We start from the raw sequence: 10260 nt of genomic DNA, 5'->3' as shown, positions 1-10260 counted from the left end.
CAGTTTCGTTTTGTGCGTTATATTTCGCGTGCATGTCAACTGAGGTACTCACATGTGTATCTGACATCATTTGTGACAATCATATACATTTTCGTGTGCCTCTGAAGGGCTCATCGTGGTGCATGGCAGTGACGTTCCATATCCACAGTGGTGCAGGAGCCTCAAGCAGCATTTCGCCGATCTCCACACGACCTTCAAGAGATAAACACAGTACCACATTTTCACAGTGTTATGATTATTAAAAACATATAGAGTTTTCATTCGAAAATTGCTGTAGCATTATGCTTTGTGCTGCCACCCTGTGGCTAAGTGCACCTTGTGAAATGACAGTGCGAGGTCACCTCATTTGCGTACCATCAACACTCAGATGTGGCTATTCACAGCTGGAGCATACAGGCAAATAAAAAATCATTCATTAAAGCAGGGCACCTTTCGATGTGCATAATAATGCTTTTCTATTGCAATTACTAACTTTATAGGTTTTTTAGTATTGCATGGAACACTGCATTACTTTGTTGCAATGTAACCACCACTTATGATCGCTAGCATTTTATTTCACTAGCTTTTCAACATATTTTATTCAAAAGGTAGTTTCGCTCCCACATCATTACTTTTGGAAAGATTCCGATGATTCATTCCCTCATCGTGCATCTTTAAGATATATTGTGATTTGCGCCTAATATGGCATGTACACAAGATGTGGACGTCCATTCAATTTACACAATATATTGCTTTCTACCAGATTCAGACGGTAATTTTGTTTCCGCATAATTATTACGACTTTCCTTATATGCGGAACTTTGCACATCACGCAGCTTTTCTTATGCTCAAAACTTTCTGCATCACGCGGCTTTTCTTATATGCGAATCTTTGCGCATCGCACAGCTTCTCATAGTTCAATAATTGCGTTTGTGCGGAAACACTAAGTGCGGAACGTTTCAGCAGGGATATCCGAGCATGCCACGCTATTTCGCATATCACACATCATCATCTGTTATACGAAAAATGACTGTCATTTTTAATGTTTTCTTTTGGAATTGGGAGCAATATGAGAAAATCACATAAAGCAGCCAACACTCAAAATTTTGTTTACTAACACGCTTTCTTTTTATACCTCACGCAGTGTCAGAATAAGAATAACAGCGTACTTTCTTGAGCTGCATCACGTTGCAGCAAATAATGCAGGTTTTTCGCATGTCCCGCGCGTATATTGCATACACCGATTTCTCATCAGAGATGTAATGTTGTAAAAATTCCGTATTGAAATATTTATAATCCAGGAGCTAGTCCCCACTCCTAACAGAAGCAGCAATTCGTTTACACTGCGAAGTTGATGAGACGTAAATTAACTGTCACGACGCTTTACAAGATTTCCCAGTGGAGGCGAGAAAAATAGCTGTTGCTAGATATCGCCGCACCGGAAATGTATGTACGGTAATGCTTGTCTTTCTAGTTACTTTAGGTAACAAATAGAAATGTTTCGAAGCTCAAACACAGAAATCTCAAGCATCGCAACACAGATTCTCCGAGAGTGGTATTAATCAGTACCCCGTAAGCATTAGGCCTGTAGTGCTGACTACATTGGTGTACATGATACCAACACTTCTTTCTTTGACTGCACACAATGATAAAGTTAAGAACGACTGCAATGTATGGTTTATATATCCGTCTACCTAAATCAGCCATTTTTCCTTGTGTACAGCGCATGCACAAGGAGCGACGATGATCGATGCGCCCTGCTTTCAGCAACGCAGGCTGTCACTGAAAGCTGCCGAGTGCAGTAGCCGGTACATCTCTGACTCGTGCGTAAGAACACGCAAGTTTCAGTCGGTAGTTTTGTATGCGCTAGTGAACTAACAGATTCCCGTACTTTTTCAGCGGATTGCATTAGCATTTTCTTGGGCAGTTTTTCAGTCAATCGGTGCACTGGTACGCCCGCTGTACTGTTAGCGGAGGCCAGAAAAACAGCTGTGGCTCGATATCACCCCACCGCAAATGCATTTCTGAAAATGCTTGCCCTTCTACTTACTTCAGGTAAACTTAAGTAACAGATAAAAATGTTCCGAAGCTGAAACGCCAAAACTTCAAGCACCACAACTCTGCTGCTTCGAGAGCGGTCTTACCCAACGCCCCGTCCTTTACACCTGTCAACCTAAATCAACCATTTTACCTCCTGTGCAGTGCCCGCACAAGGAGCGACGACGATTGATGTGTCGTGCTTTATGCAACCCAGGCTGATACCAAAGTCACAGAGTCAGTAAGCTGGCGGGCGCAGTAATGGCATAGTGGCTAGAAAAGTTTTCCTATGGTGTCGTGAACGGGTGCCTTCCCAAGCGGCGGTGGAGAAACTAAATTCTATGTACCGCGACGCGGCGCTCTTTGTTGCTGGCACGTAGAGTTGCTGTATATGCTACTTTTTTACTGTATGTTTAGGTCGCAGAGTTGCGCCAACGTGCGCCATCTTGGGTTCCAATGTCTTGCGGGAACGCCACTCACCATCCGCGTAGGAGCAGCGCTCGCGCTTCCGAATATTAGCATTGCTTTTCTTTTTCTTGCTTTCTTTCTATTTTTTATCAAGGTACAAAAAAAACTCAGTTGCTCTGGTCACGCCTGGAAGCGTTGATTTTATGTTTACTTTTTTGCTATGTACTAATGAAAAAAGTGTGTCAGCTCGTTGAATCAGTGATACATATGTAGATCTATAGTAGGCCACACATAGCTTCGGCTTCTTTTGCAGTGTTTTTCCAATTTAAGTATACAAAATCATTTTTCACTCTTGATCGCTATCAAGCCAGTTATGAATGGAATATTTTCATCGCGTTAGGCTCGTTCGTTAACTTTGTGAGTCACCAGCTAAAGCTTTGTAGTCTTCAACTGAATCAAGGTGGATAACAGCGATCGAGAGTGGCCGTGCGACGCCCTCGTATCTCGTATTACGCTTGTATCTCGTATTAGCGCACATATCGTATTAAGCTTGTATTACGATCGCGGATCACGACAATTGATCAGAATCGTTGTTCGACAGCCCTGTCGTGTCCTACATTCTTTCCACTTAGGATTTCAAAGATGGATTCAATTCACACACTAGCAGCAACACAATGCCGATTCAAATAGTTCTAGTTTAAGTTGTTCCTATAGTTTTAGCGTTTTAACCGCCACACCCACGTGGACGTATGCAGCTGACACACGCTGCCAAACTCTGCATGTATAACGTATTCATTACGGAATCTATGGTAATACAAATAGATGAAGTCTTGCAGAGTCATGAACCAATTAAAAAAGTCAAGTGCATATGGGCATCAGCCGAGAAGTGCAAAAGAGGCAAGTGCTCCCCTCAAGCCACAACAGCACTTGCCCTCACCCAAGCTAGGGCAGTGTTCTCGCTCTTCCTTGACCGCCATGCAATAATGGTTTGCACCCCCACCCCAAAAAGAAAATCCTGTTGACGACAATTGCCAAGCGTTCATTTTTTTCCGACTGAGCACTAATCTTTCGATAACAGCACCCGCTGCACCCGCGTCTAATCGCATGGGCTCTACGTAGTACTATTCAACACAAACTGCATTTTTTGCCGCATTTCTAGTGACCAGCAGGCAGCATGGCTACATTACCGAAGAAGTGCGGCGAGAATGACAGCAGCCGTTGTCAACCACACTTTATCTGCCCGGAATCTGCGTAGCGTTGGCTTCTCCGCAGTACAAATAAACCACCTATGACATCGTGATAGCGCTCGAAAAGGGGCGCTCAACTTCTGTAGGTGGAAAGAGCAGTGCCCAGAAAACAGTCGCTAAACTCAGCTACCTAAAGGTAACATATACAGTAACTCTACTGGGACGTAGAGTTACGGTATATGCCAGTAACTCTACTCGGGCGCTCGCGAGTGACGGGGGAGGTTGACAATGGCATGCAGCTAGCGGCAGTAAAACTGCGTCCCTGCCGCAACACTGCTTCTTGAAAGAGTTATTCAAGCCATAGATATTATCGCTAATTATATTCGCGACGGATATAGAAAAAAGAAATATAATTTTTACTATTCATGTAGCCTTCTACACATGCACAAACTAGGAGTTCGACGCATTGTTGCCATGCGCACACAATTTTAGTTCTCTTAGGATAGCATGTGCCTCACAATGAAGTTTCACCAGTGCACCCCCTCCCTCCAACAAGGTGGATATTTGAGCGGACAAAGGCTGGAATGGTCAACAAGTACCTGCCAGACCAACAAAGCACCAAAAAAAAGTATGCAACCGGGTACGCAACTTTCTTTTTTTAGAGTTGTATGTGCCAATTGCTCTCAACTTAGTAAACATCCCCGCTTTATTGTGCTCTCTATACACGCAGAAAACAGCTGCGACAAAGTTCCTTGAAGATCAGCGTGTCATTTGCTTAGCTGTGTGCAGGTGGAAGGATGAAGAAAAATGTTGGGTGGGCAAAAGTAATGAAAAAAATAAAAGGAAGAATAAAATACTAAAAGGATTATATATATATATATATATATATATATATATATATATATATATATATATATATATATATATATATATAAACTATGTCCTGCCTGCTGCACCTAAGTATTGCAGGCTGCCAAATAAAAATAAAATGATTAGGGCAGACGCGAAATTTAATTTATCATAGAAGAGATTGAATGATATATATGTGGGGTTTAACGTCCCAAAACCACTATATACTTATGAGAAACGCCATAGTGGAGGGCTCCGGAAGTATTGACCACCTGGGGTTCTTTAACGTGCGCTCAAATCTGAGCACACGGGCCTACAACATTTCCACCTCCATCAGAAATGCAGCCGTCATAGCCAGGATTTGATACCGCGACCTGCGGGTCAGTAGCCGAGTACCTTAGCATCTAGACCACCGCGGCGGGGCTTGAATAGAAGAGAGAAAAAAATTAAAGTGTGGTAGATGGCTCTACCAACGCATCCACCGCGACCAGGGGAATGGGCCAGAAACTCAGCGGTGTTTATTAGTCCTCTTTTTCTTCCACACACGCATATTAGGTTTCTACATTTCATTTCATTTATTTACTCTCAAGGCACTGGGAATTACAGAGAGGAGTGGGACAACAAATATCAATAAGAAGTAAAACAAAACAGCAGGATTAGAATAAATTATAATGCACTTTCGAAATGATTGATTTGAACGCATTGGCGTCTGTGATTGAAGCGATCGATGCGGGAAGGTGGTTCCAGTCAGTACATGTTCTAGGGATGAAAGAGTTGAAGCGCAAGTTTGTATGGCAGAAGGGAACCCCTACCTTGTATTGATGGTCATTGCGTGCTGATATGTAGGCTGGTGTAAAAAACAGTGAATCAAAGAGGGATCTGTTAGTGTGATAGATCTTATGAAAGAGACAGAGACGTGAATTTCCGCGTCGTATTGAGAGGCTATGCAAACTTAGTTGAGCCTTCATTAACGTGCCACTTGCAGTTCGAGAGTAATTGGACAATATGAAACGTGCTGAGCGATTCTCGATGGATTCAATGTTGTCTATGAGCGTGTGAATATGAGGATCCCAAATAGACGACGCATATTCGAGTTTTGGTCACACTAATAATTTATACAGGAGAAGCTTTAGGCTAATTGCAGCAAAAGAAAAATTTCGACGTAAACACCCAAGAGTTAGATTCGCGTTGCATGTTATTTGGTCAACGAGAGCCTGCCATGACAGGTTATTAGAAATGTTAACACCGAGGTACTTGTAAGAAGAAACGCTGTTCAGGGGAGTGTTATTAAGTAGGTACGAGGGGGACGCAACTTTTGAAGGTTTACGAGCTATTCTCATATATTTCCTTTAATTTGTGTTAAGTTTCATTAGCCAATTATTACACCACGTAGAAATATTGTCTAGGTCAGATTGCAGGGTGTCAGTGTCTTTAGAGGTCAAAATTTTACGGTAAATAACCCAATCGTCAGCAAATAACCACATGGAGGAGGAAATGTTATGAGGCAAATCATTAATATATATTAAAAAAAGTAAGGGACCCTAAACAAAGCCTTGAGGTACACTTGAGGTTACGGCAGTAGGAGGAGAGTTACATTCATTAGCAGTCACAAATTTTTCGCGGTTGCCTAAGAAGCACTCGATCCATTTTATTATGTGTGGGTCAAGATTTAGTTTACTTAATTTTAAAAGTAGTAATTCGTGACAAACTGTGTCAAATTCTTCAGAAAAGTCGATAAATACACAATCAATAAAAGTACCACGATCAATTGCAGAGAACATAAATTTTGTAGACAGTGTTGGATAAGCATCTCGACTCGCAAAAAGTCTTGACTCACAAGTCTTGTCTTTTCTTGATTTCCCTGTTTTGTTTAACTCGATCTTTCTTCTTCCTTCACCCATTTTTCGTGTCTTGCCTTCTCCCTAATCCTGGAGAGCTCTAGAGTATAAAGTTGGGCATGTTGGTAAGACATAGTTGATCGACGTAGCGCATTTAGAAACATAGGACAAGGGAAGGGACAGAAGGGAGCGCTTACTTCCAACAAAATCTTTATTTCGAGGAGCGTACATATATATGCTCACAAAATTCGAAGACAACAGATAAGCGGAAGAAAAACCCTCTATTGCCATGCGCTAAAAACTTATGATCTCAAGAACGACAATTCTTTTTCACAAAGACCGAGAGAAGGAGTGCTGACGCAGTTCAGCCCTAATCTACTAATCTTTTCTGCTTCAATAATCTCCCTTGCCACTTTATTTCTGTTTTTTCCTATGATTACCGTACCATGAAAAAGTGGTTTGCAGCCACACGTGCTGCAATGTAGTGCCAAAAAACCATCTCGACTATTTCTTACGTTGCAAGCGTGTTCGCGGAGCCGGTCATTGATGCACCTGCCAGTTTGTGCTATGTAATATTTACCGCATGAAAGAGGTATCTGATAGATTATAAATTGCGCGAATGTGACACACAGTGTTAAGTGCTTTTTAGAGCATCCCGGTTTTGCATGTGAAACAACTTTCATACACAAGTACGAGAGCTTTTTCGGGGCAGAAAACACCACTTTTACTTTGGCCCGCTCCCCAACCTTTTTCAAGTTGTGGGAGATTCCATGCAGATAAGGCACTACGGCAAGCTTCTGACAAGCAGCAAGCTTTCCCTCATGTTGAGCCAGTAAGACGTCAGAAGCTTGCCGTAGTGCCTTGTCTGCATGGAATCTCCCACAACTTGAAAAAGGTTACGGAGCGGGCCAATGTAAAAGTGGTGTTTTCTGCCCGGAAAAAGCTCTCGTACTTGTGTATGAAAGTTGTTTTACATGCAAAACCGAGATGCTCTAAAAAGCACTTAACACTGTTTGTCACATGCGCGCAATTTGTAATCTATCACATACCTGTTTTATGCGGTAAATACTACATAGGACAAACTGGCAGGTGCATCAATGACCGGCTCCGCGAACGCGCTTGCAACGTAAGAAATGGTCGAGATGATTTTTTGGCACTACGTTGCAGCACGTGTGGCTGCAAAGCTTTTTTTATGGTACGGTAATCATAGGAAAAAACAGAAATAAAGTGACAAGGGAGATTATTGAAGCAGAAAAGATTAGTAGATTAGGGCTGAACTGCGTCAGCACTCCTTCTCTCGGTCTTTGTGAAAAAGAATTGTCGTTCTTGAGATCATAAGTTTTTAGCGCATGGCAATAGAGGGTTTTCCATCTGTTTATCTGTTGTCTTCGAATTTCGTGAGCATATATATGTACGCTCCTCGAAATAAAGATTTTGTTGGAAGTAAGCGCTACCTTCTGTGCCTTCCCTTGTCCTATGTTTCTAAACGTGCTACGTCGATCAACTGGAGAGCTCCGCTGGCCTAGCCTCCATTTTTTAGTGTTGCTTGCATTTGCCTTTTTCGGAGGAATTAGTACTTTCATCTACTAGCGGTGTGTTTATTCGTGGTATTGTCATTTTTCTGCATCGTATCCACCCCTCCTTCAACTTTTTTTCCTTTTTTCTTTCTCCTCTGCTCCTCTCCTTCATCCCCCTCCCGGCTCTATCACCCCCTCTCCCACATGGAACCACTACATTCAGGGAATATCTCTTATGCCGCCACCTGTTTCGATATATATACACATACACATAAGTATTTCAACAAACATGCACATCTGTACCTTCCTTTCCACGCCATACTGACTACCACAGACATAGACATTGCCCTTTGGCAAAGCCTATGTCTGCCTTATATAGCCTATATCTAGGTTATAGTGTTTCTTTCTTTAGTTGTTCTTTTTTCATTTTTACCTTTTTCATTTTTCATTTCCTGCTTTCTTGCTCTCTTTTTTTTCTACCCTTTTTTCCCTCTCTTATAAGTTTTGGTTTTACTTTGTTTTTTTTAGTTTTTTTCTTTATGTTCATTTTTCTCTGTTTCTCTTCAACATCTCCACCCTTGCACTCTGCTGCAGGGACTTTTTTGTCCTCTTGGACTGTTGTTTTCTTATTTTCCTCCTTTCACTTTTTCTTTTTTTTTCTTGCCTTCATCTCTCCTGTTTTCCTCTTTTTTTTCCTTTTTTTTTCTTTTTTTCTTTCCCCTTATCTCTGTACAAAGACTCTGGGAACTCTGACTAAACCCCTGTAGTGCACAGGTTCTTGAATGAATCTGAGCATATCAATTAATTGTAGGTTTGTATTTGAATAAGTAGTTTTATTTCTACATTTTCCGTTTTTTTTTCAAGTGATCTCCGAGGACGAACATATCCACTGTGGTTATGCACTTCTTCTGTGTACCGGGGATATCTGAAGGTCTGTACCCGGCTTTGGACCGAGAAAAACAAAAAAACACGTGATGCCACGTGTTTGAAAGGGAGATAGACCATTAGCCACCTCTGCGTATTTGAAAAGTTCGAGGATTTCAGGAACCCGGAGTGGGCCTTTATCTGTTCGAGGATTTCCCGAAACCACAGGATTTCCCGAGGATTTCCCGAAGAAACGACTCCGGACAGCCACCTTCATTAAGGGGGAGAAGGGCGCCAAGTCCGCCCTGTACATTAGATTAATAGGGAAAGAAACTGCTGTAATGAATTTTCGCCCTCCTCTAAGGTGGATGTTTCAGCTGGCAAATGCTGGAATGATTAGAGTAACGTCCAGACAGATACATCAACAAAAGGAGAAAGTACAAAGGAGTTTACAGGCCACCACACCTACTTTTGTTGCTCAATTTAGTTGTCTGTGCCAATTGTTAATTTGAAAAATGCATCCGCTATATTGTGCTCTTCTGCGTACGCACAAAAGAGCAGCGACAAAGTTCTTTGAAGACCACTTTGTGAAGCTCAGGTCACACGTGGCAAAGGAGTGGGACAGCCACCGACACTGGAGGGGGGGGGGGAGTGGGCGGGGATCCTGTTGGGAGATTTCTATTTTGTTTTGCAAAGTCTAGTTGCAAATAGGAACACTGAGAAATTGAAGTTTGCATCTAGCTATTGCTTGGCTTTTACTTATTAAATGAGAAGCATTTCTTAGCGAACTTCGGCGACTTTGAGCGGATCTATCTTTCTACTTATCTATCTATCTATCTATCTATCTATCTATCTAATCTATCTATCTATCTAATCTATCTATCTATCTATCTATCTATCTATCTGTCTGTCTATCTATCTATCTATCTATCTATCTATCTATCTATCTATCTAGACTCCGACCTTTGGCTCTCCTGGTCGGCTCGAAAATGATATCAGTACCAAAGTCGGTATGTCGTAACATGACTGTATGACGATAATAATTGACTAGTCATAACATAAAAATCGTGACACATATGCCATGAATGTCATAGTTTACGTTTCAAGGTCTTGCTGCTTTTGCGGTGGTTTCTTTCACATGATATTTGTAAAACTGGTACGGTATGGCATGACTGCATGGCGAACGTAAGTGACAGAACCTAACGTGGAAATCAAAACATGATTGTCACAATTTTCATGCTAAGACTGGTCATGACTGCACACCACTCTCATGGCGCGCTCGCGGTCGTTTTGATAGCTGCATTATTACCAAATTTGGTGTGACGTGACGTAAACGGATTACGGAGGTATATGACTGGTGCAAACATGATATTGATAAGATAAGCCATGTAAGAACATGACAACATATCACGCTCATGATGCGCTCACGGCTCTTTCGCTAGCTTCACCTAGTTTGGTATTTCGTGACGTGAATAGACGACGAACGTTAATGATGGGTCCGAACATTATAATCATGACATGCGTGTCATGTAAAACATCATTACAAGGCACGCTCATAGCGTGCTCAGGCCTGTTTCACCT

This window comes from Rhipicephalus microplus, chromosome 1, assembly GCF_043290135.1.
Source record: "Rhipicephalus microplus isolate Deutch F79 chromosome 1, USDA_Rmic, whole genome shotgun sequence".
Lineage (NCBI taxonomy): Eukaryota > Metazoa > Arthropoda > Arachnida > Ixodida > Ixodidae > Rhipicephalus > Rhipicephalus microplus.
This window is presented reverse-complemented; position numbering follows the sequence as displayed.